The sequence below is a fragment of the Lepus europaeus genome, chromosome 9, assembly GCF_033115175.1.
Source record: "Lepus europaeus isolate LE1 chromosome 9, mLepTim1.pri, whole genome shotgun sequence".
In the NCBI taxonomy this organism is placed as follows: Eukaryota; Metazoa; Chordata; class Mammalia; order Lagomorpha; family Leporidae; genus Lepus; species Lepus europaeus.
In genome coordinates, this window is record NC_084835.1 from 92,977,941 (window position 1) to 92,999,942 (window position 22,002).

Here is a 22,002-nt window from a genome sequence, read left to right on the forward strand (position 1 = left end):
TTTATTTTTTTATCTTTGAGATGACATAAGATGACTTTTTTTTTTAACTCTTATTTAATGAATATAAATTTCCAAAGTACAGCTTATGGATTACAATGGCTTTTTCCCCCCATAACTTCCCTCCCACTCACAACCCTCCCCTTTCCCGCTCCCTCTCCCCTTCCATTTGCATCAAGATTCATTTTCAATTATCTTTATATACAGAAGATCAATTTAGTATATATTAAGTAAAGCTTTCAACAATTTGCACCCACACAGAAACACAAAGTGTAAAATACTGTTTGAGTACTAGTTATAGCATTAAATCACAATGTATAGCACATTAAGGACAGAGATCCTACATGAGGAGTAAGTGCACAGTGACTCCTGTTGTTGACTTAACAAATTGACATTCTTGTTTATGGCGTCAGTAATCTCCCTAGGTTCTTGTCATGAGTTTCCAAGGCTATGGAGGCCTTTTGAGTTTGGTGACTCTGATCATATTTAGACAAGGAGATGACATATTTTTGATTTACATTATAATCAAAGGCTTATTGGCTCCACTAAATGCAGTGTTCAACAAATAAAAAGTAACATGACCATAATTTACCAGGAACATAAGAAAGGTCTATAAATAATAATCAGACAAAAAGAAAGCAAAGACGTTCAACTTTACTTACCTAAACTTTAAAATACTCACAAGATCATTAAAACTGAGGAAGTATATAATTTTTTTAAGATGTGTTTGTTTATTTATTTGAAAGGCAGAGTTACACAGTGGGAGAGAGAGATCCCCTGGCTCACTCCCCAAATGGCTGCAATGGTCAGAGCTTAGCTGATCTTAAGCCAGGAGCCAGGAGTTTCTTCTGGGTCTCCCATGTGGGTGCAGGGATGCAAGCACTTGGGCCATCTTCCACTGCTCTCCTTGGCCATTAGCAGATAGCAGGATCGGAAATGAAGCAGCCGGAACTCAACTGGCTCACATATGGGATGCCAGTGCCGCCGGCACAGGCTTAATCTACCACACCACAGTGCTGGCCAAGTGTGTACTTCTTAACAATTTAGTTGACAAATATTTAAAGCCAAGTTTGACAGAACACTGTATTTGCAACAAAACTGATGAACACAGGAATTTCTTTCTCTTTTTAAAATTTTTAAATTTTTTTCTGAGTCTATAAAATGCTTAGGCTGGAAAAAATATCAAGAAAATTTTATCTGCCCCCAGGTTGATGTTTATAATTATTTTTATCTTAAAGCTTCCTCTCCAGATATAAATGCTACAATCTTCGATATTAGCCTAATCCTTTGTTTCACAATATCTTTCTTTATAAATACTAGAACTCATTTTGCCTACAATTCTATTTTCAGTCATTCCTCTTTTAACCAAGGGCTTTAATTGTCTTACTTAGAATGGCTCAATAATGGGGTTGTAGATTGAAGACCAAACAAATGATATATTTTAATAAAGTTCATTTACAGATCTCACAGTTTTTTTAATGAATTCTGATTGAACATTACAATTATAATTTTGTCTACTTAGATTAGCAAGTCAAATATGACTGAATGATCACTGGCGTCTTGGCCACATGGTTTGAAAAATCTACCTACAAAAGAAAATGTATCCTCTCTTCAATTATATTTCAAAATTAATTTTAAAGCACTTAGGTTCACTACCTAAAGTAAGTAGACTCTAGCTAACAGTCTTGATGTTTTCAGTATGAAATATAAACTTTTTCCACACTTATCTAAAATTAATACATCTACACATTAATACATCCCCTGGTGATCATTTTCTAATCATTTGTGACTGTGAGCTTTTGAAGAAAATATAACCCACTGTGAAAAAGAGAAAACAAATTAGAACCCCAAATTGCTTCATCATCCTTACAATACTAAAGGGGCAACACAAAACCATCACTTTTGAACATACTGCTTTATGCTATGTACTCAAGAAGCAACATTTTCAGGGTATAAGGGTACCTCAAACTGTTTGAGGAAAAACATAATCAAAAGATAAATTCATCTTGGTGAAAATAATTGAAATCCATGAATAGTTCTTTCATAATATGCATTTCCATGAAATTTTAAAAGACCTTCCATATGATTTCAATTTTTATTTTTTACCAGAATAAACACCCATTCATTCAATTTACCCACAATCATTTGAAAGTGCTCATATATTATTTGCTTTGGACTAGATACAGAAGATTATGTGAAACCACCATAAAACTAAATCCATATCATCCAATACTCCTTATTTTTAATTATATATATATATATGTAAATTATTTGAAAGACAAATATTTTAATTTGATATATATATAAATATATATATTAATTATTTGAAAGGCAAAGAGAGAAAGTGAGATCTATTTTCCATTCACTGGTACATCCTCCAATGTTCACATCAGCTGGGCCAGGCAGAGTCAGGAGCCAGTATCTACACTTCGGTCTCCCACATGGATGGCAAGGACCCAAGTATTTGAGCCATCACCGTTGGTTCATTAGCACCAAGTTGGATTGAAGGTGGAACACCCAGGACTCTAAATAGAGTCTTAAATGTTGCACCACATGCCTGCCAACAAAACATCTTTATTTTCTATATTATCCACTTTAATGCTGAAATCTCTTCATTGTATTAAGAGGTGAGTTTTCTGTTATGAGTGAAGAAGCCATCAAGGTTCTTCTAATATGTTTTAAGAAACGGAATTTAAGAATAGTCACACTTTCACTTTTTCAGACCAAAACCAACCTATGTCCAATATGTAAAGGAACCATAATTTCCCTTCTTTATCTCAATCCATCCCTCTCTCCACTCCCTACACTGTGGCCCTTAATTCTAACATGTCACTCAAAGTTGCCAGTATAGTGTACTGCAATTGTTGCAAACTCAGATGATACTTGTGCCCTGCTTTCCAGAAACCAACACACGTTAAGGCATACAATGTGTTTTTGAGATGTTGCAGGACAACAGATGGCGGAGGAACTTCTCAGCTTAGAGAAAGAATCTCCGGCAATACAACTTCATTACTGAGGACTGAGGACGTAAATCTCTCCTGCCTTTGGGGGGGGGGGGGGTGTGCAAGGGCCTTATACATCAAAATTCCTATTAATTGTATTTGTTTCAGTGATTTTCTATGTGTATTATTGATAAGGCTTCAGGGAACCCCATTTAAAAAGTAACCTTTCCCAAATTTTCATGAGCTTGTAATTCCATTCTGAATTTTATCATTTAGGCATTTGAAAAGAAAAGTAACTCATGTTGCTCATGTTACAGGTCCTTTTGCCGCTTCAGCGTCTCCTCTTCCTCCTTCTGCTTCACTCGGAGGTGCTCTTTGTTGTGCAGGTGCCGCTGCTCCTTGGCCTTCCTCATCTTCTGATTGTGCACCTTACTCAGAGCGTCCAGCAGCGCCAGGATCTTCCTCTCATGAGGCTCCTGGATGACGACTGGTCTCACTCGGTCCTTTGGCACCTTGCCTACCTTTGCCTGAGTCTTGGGCTTATTCTTAAATGGCAGGGCCTTCTGCAAGGCTTTTGGAATATGCAGTGAATTGAAATGCTTCCTTTGCCTCAGGATTGGCTTATACAGGGAGTCCCTGCTCGGCTTCAGCTTGATGCCCTGCACAAGCCTGAGTTGACTTGTGGTCCACATTCCTGACCATGTATCTTTCTCGCCCAGTGGTTTTAACAAAGATGTTACAGGGTTGTAGAAGGCTGAGATGGAGACAGGATACCAAGTTCGCATGAAGACAATATCACTCATCAGCAACTTATCCTCAAGGCTGGCCCAGAAAGCTCCCTCTGGAGCCCGGAGCGCATTCTTGATCTGTCCCCTGATTCCACTGACAGTTCAAATCACAGCACCTTCAAATTTGGCCCCTTCCAAAGCTGAATTAAACATTCCCTTTTGAAAATTTTATATGGAAATCCAGTTAGCTTTAATTTCTTCACAATCTTTATGGATTTACCCAGGTCAAGGACAACACCTGTTGCAGCGATTCGGAAATCAGGCATTACGCCACTGAAAGACTGCACTGCCAAGAAGCCAGTTCCCTGTGGAGTGATAGGACCCCAGAAGGTTGCTCCACAGTGTATGTGCTGTGGGGTGTACTTCAGAAGTCTCTGTCTTCTGTTGTGGTCTTCAATATAACAAAGTGGGATGGTCTGAAATCTCCTCCACCCCACAGAAAAAAATGACTGGATCTCGGGACTTGAGGATCTTCTTATACCAACGATGTTTCTTGAGACGCATCTGCACGTTTCCAATGTTGCCCTCACTGTTGCCCAAACCACCTAGAATAACTGGGTAATGAGGGTCAAAGTTGAACACAAATTCACAGGGAACATTTTCAAGCTCAATTCGAACATACATCCCAGGTCGAAAACCTTCATACTGGACTCTGGCTTCATCGTCTTGGTCTTCAAATCTGCCTGGTTAAGCTTGCTTCTGCATTTCTCCTTTGAGATCACCGAAATACATGCTTTCTCCTTCATCAAACAGTTCTTTCAATTTTCTCTTCTTACCCAAATGCTTTTTTTTTTTTTTTTTTTGGCTGTTTCCTCTGCACTGGGGTCCAGTTCTTCCTTTTCTTCTGCTACATCTTCAATCTGAGTATCTGGGCCTGATTTCCCTTTGTGCACACCCCCTGTTTCCAGGTCTTCAAAGTCACCATAGAGCTCCTAATCTTCTGCTAAGATTTTGGCAGCATCTTTGTCTTCCTCCCACTTGCCATCACGAAGCAATCTCTGATGCTGTTCATAACCTTCTCTAAATCCCAGTCGTGGGGTGCCTCCACGGGAAACCTGGAGCCGTCCAAGGAATCAGCATTGTGCGTGCACCCTCTGTCAGGCTGGCTGGCGCAGAACAACCCACCAAGCTCTTCTCAGGGATCGCCCTCTTCCTCTTCATTATCCTCCATCACCGTCCCATAAATAAGCTTCTGAAGATTTGGAGCTGCTTGCTGCCGCCTCAAAAAGGCCTCCGTTGCCTTTCTAGAAAGGCCTTCTTTCCACTCGAGGGCCCCTGAAGCTTCTGTGGAATAGCTACTTTCTTCTGTGTACTCTTCCTCCTGCTTTAGGAAATCCTCTATGTCGCTGGTCTCGCTGGCTAAGTTCTCTGAGCCTGGTTTCCAATGCCTGCCCGCTTGGGAAGGTTCTCAAAGTTTTTTTCCTAGGAACCTCCTCATTTTCTGAGCCCTCCTCCTCGGAACTGAGCGAGGAGCCTTCTTCAGATTCATCCTCAGAGCCGAACGCCCCCTCAGCAGTGCAATGGCCAGTGCAGCTTTCTTCGTCGGCAAAGGTTTCCGCAGGTTCAAGTGGTCACTGCCATGATTCGCTGCCGCCAGTCCTACCTTACCACCTTCTCCTACAGCCTTTGGATCTTAAATGGACCTCGCTCCCCCCGCCACGGAGTCATCATCACTGCTTTCATTGGCTTCCTCGGCTTCTTTGTCCCATGTTATCACTGACCACCATAAAGTGATAGGCCTATATTTTATAATCTTGGAATTCTGTAGATTTATTATTATGCCTTAGTAGAAAATAAAATATATGAGAACAATTGTATATTGTGGAAATGAATAAGCTGTCTGAATTTCCAAGACAAACAGCAATAAGCAGGTGTAGTAAGGATGGAAAAACAAAGATTTCGTTATCCAAAACAGCTTTGTCAACTTCATGTTTTACACAAGGTCAGCTATCCCTCAGTGCAATGAATAATTTAAGTACAAGAAATTTCAGAAGCTAGTCCACAGCATATGAGAAAAAATAAGAAATTTAGCCTCCAAACTTTGATGTTGATTTAAAAGTTTTGCTTAAAGACAATTGCAAATTCAAGATCAATCAAAAATATCAGGGGAAAAGGTTTAAATAATTATTCTAATCAACTTGGGTGATGGCAGATTTGATGTCAAATGAATAAGGCAAAAATAAAAACCAACCAGACATGTTAAAATGTCTCTAGTTTATTTCCTCAGAATATAGTGTTGTTTCTCACCTCTCTTCACCAGAGTGGTTTCTGACCTCAATTTAATTTAACAGTGAGGGTGATTCTTCTAATCCCTGAAGAATTACCCTGAACTCCACCAGACCTCATTGTCTTCCCTTAAGTCAGCTTATTTCCACTGGCACATTAGTCATCTATCAACTGTGAACTTGAGCGAGTCAGGGCTTCTTGAGGGAGGGAGTTGTAACCTCTTTCCTATCCACATCCCATCCCTGATCTTCCAAGTGAGAACAGACAATTAAATACTATTACACACATTTAAAAATAGTAAAAATAAATTCCAAGTATTTCCAGTTTCAGTTTCTCTCAATATCTGTTATTTCACATTTATTTGTGGGGACATGCAAAAATAGGGCCATTCATGAAGCACAGTGCAGTAATCAATGCTGTAATTTGCTTAGTGACTACCGCAGAATTCTTCTATAATAATTTTCAAAAGTCTAGACAAGCAAAATGAAGAGAAATGCCCAGAGCAGGTGGGTGCTTAATAGTGACTTATTACTCTAGTAATTCAGATTCCATGGGTACCTCAATGGACAGGATGATTTCATCTGCCAATGACATTATTATGAAACTGCTATCATTCTGTCATGAATAATTGATCATCACAGTATTCAGGAAAAAAACAACAGATGTGATAAACAATGCAACAAATGTGAAAAAAGAGGGAGCTTATAGTTTATTATTTTACTGCCTATTATTTTGGCATTTGTGAAGATGCCATGGGCAAAGTCACCCAATCCCTGCATGAATGTATAAACTGCATGACAAGCAAAAACTTGTAATACAGTGATTTAACCCCGACTATCCAATGGTCCCTTTGGTTTTCATGGAAAAGCCTATTTCTAAAAGAATGCACAACAGTGATGGCTCTTATGAGAACTATATAGTTAGCACTGTTTCTCTTTGGTCCTTTCCTCTTCTATTTCTGCTTTCTTCTCATAGTTGATGACCTCTGTGCTCTAAGAGCCCACTAGCTTGGACAACCTTCAATCCAGATCAAGGCTATAAATGTGAGGGTTCCATTCAGCCATTTACCCAGTATAATCAAAATATATCCTTTTTTTTTCCACTGACAAAATTGTATTCTCTCTTCCTATTCTATTGTGCTAGGAGAAAAGTAATATGATTAAAGTAAATCAAATGAAATCCAGAATCATGATGGCTTGTAACTTTCTACTGACCTAGATAATTGATAGACTCTTTTTTTTCTAGAAATAAATCTACAATGTGACCAAGAGCTTGCGAGCATCATTAAATCCACCTACTTATCTAATGTCTCTTGAAAATCATATCACACATAACAAGATTTCTTTTTTTTTTCTTTTCTTTTCTTTTTTTTTTTTTGACAGGCAGAGTGGACAGTGAGAGAGAGAGAGACAGAGAGAAAGGTCTTCCTTTTGCCATTGGTTCACCCTCCAATGACCGCCACAGCCAGTGCGCTGCGGCTGGCGCACCGCGCTGATCCGATGGCAGGAGCCAGGTGCTTCTCCTGGTCTCCCATGGGGTGCAGGGCCCAAGGACTTGGGCCATCCTCCACTGCACTGCCTGGCCACAACAGAGAGCTGGCCTGGAAGAGGGGCAACCGGGACAGAGTCCGGCTCCCCGACCGGGACTAGAACCCTGTGTGCCAGCGCCGCTAGGCGGAGAATTAGCCTATTGAGCCACGGCACCGGCCAAGATTTCTAATAAGTTGAAGTTCTAGGTAAGAAATGTTAAAGATATATAAGATAAGCCTAGATAGTTTTCATTTATTTCTACAAAAGAAAAAAGATACAACAAAAAGGATGAAAATATAATAAAAAGGTATATTCTTGGGAAATAAAAAATCCTATAGTTTTGAATTTATGATATAACAAGCAATAGAAGAAACAAATTGGTAGATAAAATTCAAAATACAGGGGAATTATCCAAGATGGCGGAATAGGAAGGGAGCACATTGATATTCTTCGGCAAGACACAGGTTAATAAAAGTGGAGATACTGCAGGGTCAAGGAAGAGTAGGGGAAGAAACAGCAGAGGAAACTCTTCCGGAACTAGTGATTCACAGTGGACCTGCGTGGAGAGCGTGGGAGCCCAAGTTCGGGACACCAGCAGCAGACTCAACGCACCAGCGCTGGAACGCGAGGTGAGCCAAACCTCCATAGCCCGAGACACCAGCGGGGAAGCGGAAAGAGGAGGTTAGAGGGAACGAGGCTTGAAACTCTGTGGGGAAAAGTTCACCAGGCTAACTAGAAGAGAGAGAGGGAAAAAAAAAAAGTGACCGAAACGGACACGAGTTTCTCTCTCTCCGCTCACCCCTCAAGGGCGAGCAAGACAAAGAGCAGGTGCCATTTTGGACATACGTCATAAGCAGGGCGACCTCAGGTCTGCACCGGCCCTGAGCCTAGCAGAAAAACCTGACTCTGGGGGGAGGGGTGAAATAACTGGAGATTAGCATCTAACTTGGCAACCCAGTGGGAGACTGCAGGAGAATTGGAGCCCACACTGAGGGCAGCAGAGATTCCCTGTGTGGTCCTTGGGAAAGAGCTTCCAATCTCTGGCTCCTGTGGGTATATCATTTGCCTGCTAACTACCTCCAATTACATTCAGCTGTGCAGAATTACTTCCCTTTTGAATCAAAAAAAGAAAGAGAGATTTACCACACCTAACCTGGGAGTGTCATCTTGACACACCCTCAACCCTGAGGAACCAAACACAGCTCTCAGTCCACACCCATCTCAAGCCTCTAAGGCTCCACCAAAAGCAGACAGTCCACTTAATCTAGAGTCATAGTATAACAAGAAAAAAAAAAAACACCACAGTGAAGAAACCAAATATCTCCAACATGCCATACAACAAATGCAAAAACCAAGGTAACAAGAACAAGGAAGACACTATGACGCCCCCAAATGAAAAAGACACCCCAACTCAAGATTATGAAGATGATGAGATAGAAGAAATGCAAGAAGCGGATCTCAAAAAATTGATAAGAACATTAAGAAGTTCTCAAAAACAAATTCTTGAACTACAGAAATCCTTAAAGGACAAGATAGAAAATCTCTCTCGTGAAAGTGAAATATTAAGGAGGAATCAAAATGAAATGAAACAACTAGTGGAACAAGAAATGGTGATTGTGACAAGAAATCATAATGAAATGAAGAATTCAATAGATCAAATGACAAACACATTAGAGAGCCTTAAAAACAGAATGGGCGAAGCAGAAGAGAGAATATCAGACTTAGAAGACAGAGAACAGGAAAGGAAACAGGCAAACCAAAGAAAAGAAGAAGAAATTAGAAATCTAAAAAATATTGTCGGGAATCTACAGGATACTATTAAAAAATCTAACATTCGGGTTCTAGGAGTTCCTGAAGGCATGGAGAGGGAGAAAGGATTAGAAGGCATTTTCAGTGAGACACTAGCAGAAAATTTCCCAGGTTTGGAGAAGGACAGAGGCATCTTAGTACAGGAAGCTTATAGAACCCCTAATAAACATGACCAAAAGAGATCCTCACCACGACACGTCATAATCAAACTCACCACAGTGAAACATAAAGAAAAGATTCTAAAAGGTGCAAGAGAGAATCGTCAGATTACTCTCAGAGGATCTCCAATTAGACTCACAGCAGACTTCTCATCAGAAACCCTACAAGCTAGAAGGGAATGGCGAGACATAGCCCAGGTACTAAGAGAGAAAAACTGCCAGCCCAGAATATTATATCCTGCAAAGCTCTCATTTGTGAATGAAGGTAAAATTAAGACTTTTCATAGCAAACAGAAACTGAAAGAATTTGTTGCCACTCATCCTGCCCTGCAAAAGATGCTTAAAGATGTGTTACACACAGAAACACAGAAACATGGTCACCAATATGAAAGAAGGTAAAGGAAGGAAACCTCACAGCAAGAGATCACAGGAAGCTCAATTTCTCTTTGACATATGTTAAAGAAAGTGGCATGTGTAGCAGAAAGTAAAAAATTAAGGGAGCAAAACATTGAGGAGAAAAATGAAAGAAAGAGAACCAACAGTCAAGGATTCTCAGCAGATATCTGATAAGGCATGATCTACCTAATGGTGCCCAACCTACTCATCAAGTGGACTCTAGGAACACTGTAAATCTCAGTTATGAGAACTAGGTCTATTTTCTAGAAATCACATGGTATAGTTTTCATAGTATTTAATAGTCATTGAACCAAATTGTATGTGGCACCTACCATATGTATCAAGTATGCAACATTAAAGAAAAGTAAATAAGAATCTTTGCTCTCCCAATCTTTTCATGTAGTCTACTGTAGGAGACAAATAATACTTAAGATAGTAGTAAACTTTATTATGTTAGAGAGTGGATAACACTATGGGAAAACGGAGAGCATAGTGAATACAAAAATAAATAATGAGATGTGTGACAATTTTAAAATCTTGGTAGTAAGGCAAAGAAAGTTTACAGCAAGAAGCTAGTGGGAGAATAAGCCATATCTTTTGAGGGAAAAAGCATTCCAGATAGAAGAATAAAATGCAAAAGCCCTGTGGCAGAAGCTGTTCTGATACATTAAAGGTACTGTTAGGAGGCCAGTTTACCAGCCTGGTAGTGAACACAGAGAGAATATTGAGAGAGGAGGCCAGTGAGTTAAGGAGAGTGTATGGAAACAGTTGGGGGCAGATCACATGGGGCTTCCTGATTGTTGAATGGACTTTGGCTTTTCTCTGTCAAGGAGAAAAAACAATGGAGAATATTGATCAAAGGGCTAACATAATGACTTCTACCTCTTCAACAGATTCATGACAACTACTGAAGAAAGACTGAACATTTGAGAACAGTAACAGAGTCCCATCAGGAAGGAGGCTTTAAAATCATAGAAACAAGAAAGGATGGTGGCTTGGACTACACTAGAGAAATGTAGTGAGTTAAAACAGATTAGTTCTTGATTGATATTAAATGGTGATAGAACAAATTCTCTTGAAGTGTTCAAAAAGAGTAGAGCTAACAATGACTTCAAAAATCATGAGAAACTGAAGGAATGGACTTATCCTAGCATGATAGGGAAACAAATAAGTCACAGGTTTTATGGCAAGAGATTGAGCCATCCTCTTTGGGACATGTTAAATTGATGATAACTATTCAATGACAACAATTGATTAAAAATTTCAGTGACTTACAACAATGTAGATTTATGTTCTGCTCAAGTTACAAATGTTCTTTCATTTTCTTCTTTATGGGACCAAAGTTCATGGGAAGCTTTTAACTGGAATGTTTCCAATCATTGTAGTAAATGAAAAAGAAATCCACACATTGGATCTCAAAATATGCTTAAACTGCACATGTCACATTCTGTTGGCCAAAAGAAGTCATAGACAGTATAATTCTTGGCTAGGAAGATTGCTAATTACAATGATAATGATGGTAATGATGACAATGACAATGATGGTGATAATAATAGTAATAACAATAATAATCACAACATCCAAGTAGAGATGCTGAGTAGGCAGTTAGAGATATGCATCTGGTATTCAGACTGATTAATTATCAAATATAACGACATGGCCATTACTGCAGGTCTTGCTAAAAATGAAGTGGGGAGGGAAGTCTTCATAGTAATGAATTAAAAGAAAATGGAATTAGAGGTAGATGTATACAGATTCGATTCATGAAGACATATTGTAAGTGAAAGAGAAAAATGTGGCAATTGCTGGAAAGATAAGTGAGCTCAGTGTCTTATTTCTTCAAGATGAAAAAAAATAATTTGTATGTCTGCTGATAAAAATGATTCAGTAAGACAGAGTGTATAGAGGTTGACTTCCAAAACGAGACTGTGAGGAATTCTGTGAGCATTCCCCAAAGAAACTGATGAAAATTATATAAAACAGTTATTAGAATTGGCCCTAAGGGCATTCAGAAAAGAAGAAACATCTATTCAAGGATGTCTACTAAAATTAAGTGAGAAAGTGAGAATATGTGGTGCTTCAACTAGTCCATCCACATCTTCCATTTCCATCTGAGTGAGGTGCAGATTCCATTTCAGACTAGTGCAGTAAAAAGCACTGTGGTTCTTCTGTATCAGCTTCAAGGGGGAATTCTGTCTTCCAGAGATATATAGGATACCAGTATTTCTCATCCTGCCACCACTTTATCTAATGCAAAAGCAAAGTTCTGTGTGAGTGTGGCCAAGATATGAGGTCTTTCTTCTTCTAAACAATGCCCATTTATGAAATGGAGTTTGTAACTTGTGTGCAACACTGTTCGGTATATAAAAACAATGATAATAGGTGCCCTGGCTCATAGGATTGGTTTTATGCCAGGAGAGGCAAGCCAAGAGGATTTGAGGCCACTACCCTCTCTCACACATCCTTTATTTCCTCAAGTAGGGGTAACTCAGAGACATACCATTATCCCCATTCTCAACTCCAGAGTTACAGTACAAATTAGATCTTAGTACTACTCATAATTTCCTTGTAAAAGAACTGACTTAGTTTGCAACAAAATATTGAAAAGTTCAAGCCTAAGGGAACTAATAAATTCAGTGGAGACTGTGGGGAACAGCAAGTGGAAGGAAATTAGTAGATTATTTGAAGACATAAGCTAAACCATAGGCTGGTTAGTTTGCTTAAGGCAGGGGTAGGGAACCTCATTTCTGCCAAAAGCCATTGGATATTTGGAGTTCCACTCACAGTTGCCTTGGCAGGGCCAGGTCAAATGATTTTATGGGCCTTATAAAAAGCCATGGGCCTCACATTCCCCAACCTATGGTTTAAGGGAACCTGGATATGAGACAAATATAAGGGACCCTCCTGTGGCCACAGAAAATATCAAAAACTATCTTGGAAGCTACTTCTTCAATGAACTTTAGGTTCTATTGGATTAGTTTGTAGAGCAATTTATGCCCCCAAAGCATTGTTGAAAACAATTAGGTAATTTGCAAATAAATAATGGAACTTAAATAGTGAGTATGGTCAAGGAAAGTGACAGTGAAGAGAGCCTTGCCAAAACCACTGTAATTCCAGAGCAACCCAGGCATACCCAAGGCTGCTGCCTCCTGAGTAGCAACACCAAAGGCCTTCACTTTGAGGTCAGATTTCACTAAATTCACCCAGCCAGTTACTAAACAAATAATGACAAATAACAACAATTTCTGGAAGGGTAGTTTAAACCTAGAGTTGCTACCATATTAACTAAATTGTTCAATTCTCAACGAAATTATTTACAAAAGATTCCAAAAAACATGGCCTACACACAGGGAGAAAATAGAGGCAACAGACTCTTCTTGTATGAGAGCCTAGATGTCAGATTTAACAGGAAAAAATTTCAAAGAAGCCGTTACAAACCAATTCAAAGAAATAAAAGAAATCATGATTAAAGAAGTAAAAGAAGGAAAGATAACAATGTTGTCTCAAATACAGAATTTCAAGAAAGAGATAGAAATTACAAGAAAGAACAGAATGAAAGTTACAGAGGTGTCAAGTATAAAACTGAAATAAAAAATCACTAGGATTCAGCAGTAGATTTGAATTGGCATAAGAAGGAATTAGCAAACTTGAAGATTGAATGCTATACTATACAATCCAATAAATATAGATAACAAGTGAAAAAAAATTAGTGAAGACTCAAAAAAGGGTAAGACACCAATGAGTCCAACCATATACACATACTAAGAGTATCTGGAGTAGAAGAGGGAGAAAAAAGGTTAAAATATTTGCAGAGAAGATACTAAATATTAGCAAATAATTTACCTCATCTGGGAAATTGAATAATCTCTAAGAAGGATAAAAACAGAGAGAGATCCATAGACAGACACACTGTAGTGATGAAAGCTGAAAGCAAAAGGCAAGGATAAATCTTACAAGCAGTGAGAGAAAAATGATTTATTACTCACAAGGGAACACCAATAAGATTAGCAGATGACTTATCAAAAACAATGGAGAGTAGAAGTCAGTGGGATAACATATTCAAAGTGCTAAAAAAAAAGCTAATCATAAATTCTGTATCTATCATCAAAGCTATCTTTCAAATACGAAGGTAGAATAAAGACATTCCCATATGAATAAAAACTGATAGCATTTTTCTCTATTATTAGTACATGCTTTAGAAGAAATACTATAAGTTATTCATGATAAATCAAGTGACCCCAAAACACTATTCAATCACACACATACACACACACACACACACAAAGGGAGAAAGAGAGAGAGAGGGAAGGAGAAAGGGAGAGAATATCAGTAAAAGTAACTATATTATTACAAAAGAGAACATAATGCATAATTCTCTCTCTCTCTCTCTCTCTCTCTCTCATTCTCTCCCTCCCTCTCTCTCTCTCCCTCTCTTTCTCTCCCTTAAAAATATATTTGATTTATTTGAAAGGCAGAATTACAAAAAGAGAAGGAGAGACAGAGAAAGAGGTCTTCCATCTGCTGGTTCTCTCCTCAAAATGGCCTCAACAGCCAGACCTGCTCCAGGCCAAAGCCAAGAGCCAGGAGCCTCATCCAGGTCTCCCATGCGGATGCAGAGGCCCAAGGACTTGGGCCAACCTTTGCGGATTTCCTAGGTACATTAGCAAGGAATTGGATCAGAAGTGAAGCATTTGAAACTCAAACTGGCACCCACATGGGATGCCGGTGCCACAAGCAGTGGATATATCAGCCATGCCACAATGTCTGCCACATCTCTAGGATCTCTTAAATGACTGAAAAGAGTAATTATATAAAGTGGATCTGTAACATATAAAAATGTAATATATTTTTCAATGCCAGATAAAGATGTGACTGTGAACAAGGCTGTATTGAGCTAAGGAAATGATTCTAGATGATACCTACAAAGATAGATGAAAAGAATCAGAAACAGTAAATAAGATTAATATAACCAAAGCTACAAATATATACATATTTTCACTTCTGATTTTAACTTCTTTAATTTCATAAACTTTGTAATCATTTTAATCATATATTTTGAATCTGTAGCACCTATAGATATACCATGTACAACAATTACATCACAAAAAGAGAGGAAGGGAACACAACTAGGTAGAAGCAATGTATCTAAGTCTCACTAGAATCAAGTTATAATCCATCTGAGGCTGATTATTGTAAGTTATAGGAAGCACTTCAGCAGCATCTAAAGGAAAATGTAAAAAAGCCAATTCAAGAAATGGTAAATGGTACATTAGAAATGCTTACTTAATTTTTTAAAGATTTATTTATTTATTTGAAAGTTAGAGTTGTAGAGAGAGGGGGGAGACACACATACACATACAGAGAGAGAGAGAGATCTTCCATTGTCTGGTTCACTCCCCAGATGGTTACAACAGTCAGAGCTGTGCCAGATCAAAGTCAGAAGCCAGGAGTTTATACAGGTATCCCTTGTGGGTGGCAGGGGCACAAGTACTTGGGCCCTCTATCACTGCTTTTACCAGGCCCTTAGCAGGGAACTGGATCAGAAGTAGAGTAGCCATTTTACCTACAATGTTACAATGCCAGCACCTCACTTAATGTTTTAAAAGGTAACAAAGAAGGCCGGCACTGCTGCTCAATAGGCTAATCCTGCGCCTGCGGCGCCTACACACTGGGTTCTAGTCCCGGTTGGGGCGCCGGATTCTGTCCCAGTTGCCCCTCTTCCAGTCCAGCTCTCTGCTGTGGCCTGGGAGTGCAGTGGAGCATGGCCCAAGTGCTTGGGCCCTGCACCCACGTGGGAGACCAGGAGAAGCACCTGGCTCCTGGCTTCGGATCAGCGTGGTGCGCCGGCCACAGCGCGCCGGCTGCAGCAGCCATTGGAGGGTGAACCAACGGAAAAGGAAGACCTTTCTCTCCGTCTCTCTCTCATTTCCACTCTGCCTGTCAAAAATTAAAAAAAAAAAATAAAATAAGAATTTTTAAAAAATCAAAGGTAACAAAGAAGTAATAAAAGAACAAAAAAAGTAAATGCACACAAATACAACTACATCAGTAATATCATTAAATGTGAAAGGGTTTAAAACCCAAATAATAGATAGGAAAATATCAGAATGTATGAAACCAAACAAGGTTCAATTATATGTTGTCAAACAGCGACACAATTTAAATTAGAATATGAGTTCTTTCATATTTCTAAAATATTCTCAATTTTTAGAATATTTTCAAGGATAGGATATCTGATAAAATAAACCTAATTTCAAAAGCTTTAAATCATGAAAGGATGACATAGATAAATTTAAGAAACTCACAAATATGTGGAAAGTAAACAGCACTTTCCTTAATAAAAAGTGGGAGGAAAGTATCAAAGAACAAATCAAAATCAGAAAATATTTGAAATTAATGAAAACAAAGACACGATATACCAAAACGAATGTGATGCAGCTAAAACTGTGCTTATTGAGAAAGTGAATGCTGGAAATGCCTATCTTAAAATCAAAGGTCTGTAGCTAGTAACCTAAGCTTCTAGCTTAAGTTACCAAAAAAAAGAAGAGCAATTAAACCTCCTGCAAGTAGAAAGAAGGCAATTAAAAAAATTAATAAGACAGAGTACAAACAATTCAGGCAAATAGACTCAAGGCCCAGGAAGAATTCTTTCTGTGAAGTTTAAATTAAATTGTATATATAAAGAATTTGAAAGAGCTCATGGCCCACTAAAAGCAGACAAAAGACATGTTTGCTTATATTACTTCAATAACAATAATTAAGGAGTGATGAATAATCAGTGGGAATCTTGTGAGTGAGTTATTTCTAACTATGATGTACAATGTATGTTATTTTATGACCCTGTGTCTCAAGGCTCAAACATTGGCCTTTACCTTTGTAATAATTGTAAATTATTATATAAAATATTAAAATAATTCTGGATTAGCCAAGTGAATGTAACCCCATACAAACCCTGCTTTATAAAAAACAAAAGGGGGGAATGTTAGGAAACTGGCACGGTTTTAGCCAGGTGGCCGAATGGCCCAGCTACCTGATCCAGGCTCCACCCCCATCCTAATGGGATTCACTGCTCCTGCTTCCCTGCCCGCCCTCCTGCAAAGTTTTAAAAGGGCCTGTTCCTGAACACGTGCTCTCTTGGCTCTGCTCCCTGCTCTCTTGGCCTCTCTTGGCTTCTCTCCTTTCATCTCTCTTCTCCCTCCTCTCTGTCTCTCTCTTACAGTCTCCTCCTCTTTTTCTTTCACCGCCCCTTCACTCTGGTCTGTAGGATGTTCCCCAATAAACCCTTTCCCTTAAAAAAATAATTCTGGATTAAATTAAGAGACCTCACATAACTAGAGCGTGTACTTAACATATTATATCAGCCAGGTTCATCCGGTTCTCAACAGACCACATGGCATAAAAAACAAGTTTAAAGTTAAGAGGATTATATTGTGATTTTGAAGTACAATCACAAGATTGAAACTTGTCAACAACATGCAATAGTAGAAAAGCAATGAATTTGTTGGCAGGTGTATGGGCGTGGATTCTATCTTTATTGGTTACAAAGTGTAAAATTTGGGCAATTTAATTTATGTGGCTTATTCGCCAGTAAAGCAAGTGTAACTAGAAAAGCAAATTACCTCCATCAATTTCTGGGGGTTGCTTACACAGATGTTGCTTCCTTTTTCACTGGAAACAACAATACTGCTACTAGTAGTAATAGTAATTGCTATATATGTCACAAGTTCATTTAGTTGAAAGTAACAGAAAACTCAAATACAGCCAAGACATGCCAGGCGTCCTCCAAACGTTCATAAAAATTTATATTATGAAAAAACTATGCAGGGATTTCAATTTTTTTACACAAAAGTGAACATCTTTGTAAGTCTGTTTCCATGAATTTTTGAAGTGTCCATGTATATATTATCTATTTTACAGGATAAGAATTCCAGGAGCAGGTCAGCCAGAGATGTTTCTGTGCTTCAATCATGTTGTTAAGACATGGGTTCCTTCTAACCTCCCCTCTGCCAACTCTAGTAAGTGGCTTTCATGTACTTGGCCAGAAGACACATGCTGTGCCTCCAGGCATCAATCTACATCCCAGACAGAAGAAGGGAGGGGCAAAAGGAGAAGCAGGGCATTCAAACCTGTCCATTTTAAAGAGCTTGCACGAGAACCCAGTGACCTGCCCTTTCAGTGACTAGGCAAAACTGCGTAACCAGAATATCAGCTAAGGGGGGTAAGGATATTATGGGAACTGAGAGAGGAGCTGTTGCATCAGCCACCCAACAATGAGTGCTTCAGTACTAAGCAGTACTAAGCATTTCATGCATAATAATTCTCTTAATTCTCATAAAATCTCCATTTAACAAATGAGGAAATTGAGTCACAGAGAACTTGCTTATCATGGACTACCCTCAGGAAAAATGTTAGTGGTTACAATGCCCTTGTCCAAGTTCCAAAAACAAGCCTCTTCCTTTAATTACCAAAAGATGAGCCTTCTTTGCTGAGCCAGTCTTCCATCAAAGTGATGGCTCCAGGATTTGAATGTAGACTATCTTTCCCTTTCATCTGCACTCGGCTTGGGAACTTTTGTGCAGGATACAACCTGAGCAACTGCACAAGGGGACCTTGGTCATATAACTGGTGGTCAGTGGAGTACAGACTTGCATGAAGGACTGGACACCTAAACCACCCTCTTTTGTGACATAGGTTAGTTGCCATTCTATGGTTTTTATAAGGAACTGAATGGGGTGCACTGCCTAGAGATGTTATCTGGACTAAGGAATGGGAAAAATTATTTTGAAACTTCTGCTGCCTCTTAGTATGCTTATCAGCATATGGTGATCATACTCTGGACATAATTTTGAATACAAGTTCACCTGGGAGAAATTCTAGAAGCTAGAGGCTGTACAACACTTGGAACTGAAATTTATATACATAATAACATAAATCAACAACAGTGCTCTTATAAACAGAACGTGTTGTGGTTAAGGTTGTCCTCTTTCAGAATGTGAGGATAGCTTCTCTTGCTTTAGAGTTAACATAACTGTCTTTAGAACGTATGAGAGCTTCAGGAGATGTAGGAGCCTATCCTTGTAAGATGTGGTAGGAATACATGCAGAGCTGAGTTCAAGGGCTGTGGCTTACTACCTTGCAAGGCAATCCTAGAAACACATCTGAGCTCCATATCTAAGCTAGTATGCAACAGAAACATAAAATAATCACAGAATGATCCTCCAGAAGAGCCTGATTCCCATAGCCAGAGATGACAAGAAGACCATAAGATGCCCAGGGACACACATCAAGCTTTGAGGAAGGCATTGAACCTCCTGCAGAACTTGAAACAGGGAGACCAATCCATTACAAAACTGCATGAATGCATTTCCAAGAAAGAGAGTCACAGATGACATCTGGGTGACCTAGATATAGCAATTATGCCTTTGCCTAAGATTACCTTGAGAATCAACCAATGTAAGGATACTTGATATGCTTTATAAACACTAAATTGCCAGATAGGTGTTAATCACTATTGTTGCTTTCATTGTTCACTTTATTTTATTAATCTACAAGCATGTTGCTCAGAGCCTTGCATATAGTAAATTCTGTGCATTTATTGACTGGCTGATTACAAACTGAACTATCTCCGCTCTCTAGTCCCCCTCCTCAACTCCAAGCCCCTGCAGGAGAACCAAAAATTGACACAGGCAATTCCCAGAAGATGAAATTTGCTGAAGGAACAATAGGTAGATAAACACAAAAGGAGGGCTTCCGAGCAGCTTGAAGGGGCTCCCTCCGTCTGTTTACAAGGAGAGCATGCATCCTGATTGCAATAACTGAGCGTGGAGGGCTAGACAGCCTCTTTAATCTCAGAAATGACACTGTGAACTCCAGTTCACCTGCTCGATTTATTTACATTGCTTTTGCCCGCTAACAAATCCAACTCTCCAGCAGATTAATCAACATTTATCAGCCAGCGGCGGGAGCATCATTTCATAACGTAAGTAAAATAGAGAGGGAGTGAAATGGAATAGCGAGAGAATAAAACTCCCATTACTCTGTGGCTATTTTATTTTCTATGTATTTTATTCACGTAATGAATGATGTACTTCTCACATTAACAGCAAAGTAACCCTAGGTTCTGTTCATTTAATGTTTCCCCACCAGGGGCTGCACAGTTCAGTTGAACAAGCACAGCAGACAAGAGGAGGAGAATGGGCAAGTCTGTGTTTGCTTATTTTTTTTAAAGACTTATTTATTTATTTGAAAGTCAGAGTTACACAGAGAGAGGAGAGGCAGAGAAAGAGAGAGGTCTTCTATACACTGGTTAACTCCCCAGCTGACCACAGGGCCAGAGCTGCACCGATCCAAAGCCAGCAGCCAGGAGCTTCTTCCGGGTCTCCCACGTCAGCGCAGGGGCCCAAGGACTTGGACCATCTTCGACTGCTTTCCCAGGCCATAGCAGAGAGCTGGATCGGAAGTGAAGCGGCCGAGACTAGAACCAGCACCCATATGGGATGCTGGTACGGCAGCAATTCCACAGTGCCAGCCCTCAGTTTAGGGTTTGAAATGGCCCAATAAACCAAAGGTGGGCAACCTTCAACTTGTCCAGAGTCTGGGATATTAGTTCAAGTAAATTATCACCAGTGAACAACATAATTTGTCCATGTGGTGTGTCACTGGTCATTCACATAAAGTAATTGTACATTTGTTCACCCATCAGCAATTATTGAGTACCAGCCCCATGCTGGGCAATGTTATGAATGTTAAATATGTTCCAATGAATAGAGCACAGAACCTGGAACCTGAGAGTTTGCTTTTGAGGGGGACTACAGATCATAGCATGAAAATCCACAAGAAAATGCCACATAGTATTGTTATAAAGAAAAATAAAATGGGCTTAAGGCAATAGACACAAAAGTTGAGACTTTGGGTAGCTAATCAATAAGGCCTCTCTGGATGATCTTGGAAGAGAAATATGAATAAAATAAAAGAAGCAGGAATGCAGACATGTGAGTGCAGGACCTTCAGACAGAAGGGAAACAAAGACTGTGTGAGGAACAGGTGGGAGGCCAATATTGCTAGAGAGGAGTGAACCGGAAACGGGGGTACGAAATTTATAAGACTGTATCACAAGTACTCTATTTAACTGTAGGAATTTGAAAGTGACAGGAAGTGGGTGGGGACTACATTTTATTTTGTTTCTGATGATATTATCAAAGGATAAAAACTCAGTTTTGTAATAATTTCTTTTCCTTTTTTTAAGGATTTATTTTTATTTGAAAGGCAATTACACAGAAAAGATAGAGATTTTCCATGCGCTGGTTCACTCTTAAAATGTCCAAAAGATCCAGGGCTGGGCCAGGCCAAATCTGGGAACCAGGAATTTCATCAGAGGCCCAAGTACTTGGTCCATCTTCCACTGCTTTCCCAGGAGCATTAGCAGGGGGCTGGATTGTATGTGGAGCAGCTGGGACTCAAACTGGCATCCATATGGGATGCCAGCATTGTAGGAGGTGGCTTTAACCCACTGCAACACAACACTGGTCCCTATTTATTTTTCAAATCGATCATGAAGAATAGTCATATCACCAATTTGTAATGATGTTCATGAGTACAACAATATAATAAGGTATTTGTCAATTGACTAGTTAGTCCAGACTGACCAAAGCAGTAACAAGCTTCTGAAAAATTCATTTTCATCTATTGTTTTACTCTTTTTAGTAAACTCTTTTAGTAATTCTTTTTTAGTAAACTCTTTTTAGTTTAAATATAACAAAAAGACAGTGTATGACTCACTTGGGAATGGCTCAATGAATCACACCAAGTGAAATACTCCCCCTTCCACCAAGATATTGAACATTATCAACATGGGAACTTCCCTTTATCTCAAAATCACAACTGATTTTTCCCAGAAGAAAACACCGTCTGATGTCTAATGACATCTATCAGGTTTACCTATTTTTTAACTTTTCTACAGATGAAAGATTTACCTTTTTCTTTTTTGGTCTGTAGTAATATCTATTTATTCTTAATGCTGTTTAGAAATCAACTATAAATGTTTCAATTTATTTATCTATTACACTCAATAAATAAGAGAGGTGTTTCCAGTTTGAGGATATTAAGCATTATGCTACTATGAATATTCTTGTGAACTTATCTATTCTGCATTTGAGCA

At 39.1% G+C, this 22,002-nt stretch overlaps 1 pseudogene; it reads right to left on the reverse strand.

Moving 5' to 3' along the window:
* Positions 1 to 3,250: 3,250 nt before the first annotated feature.
* Positions 3,251 to 22,002, reverse strand: part of LOC133766363 (ribosome biogenesis protein BMS1 homolog) — a 151,778-nt pseudogene continuing 133,026 nt past the window's right edge.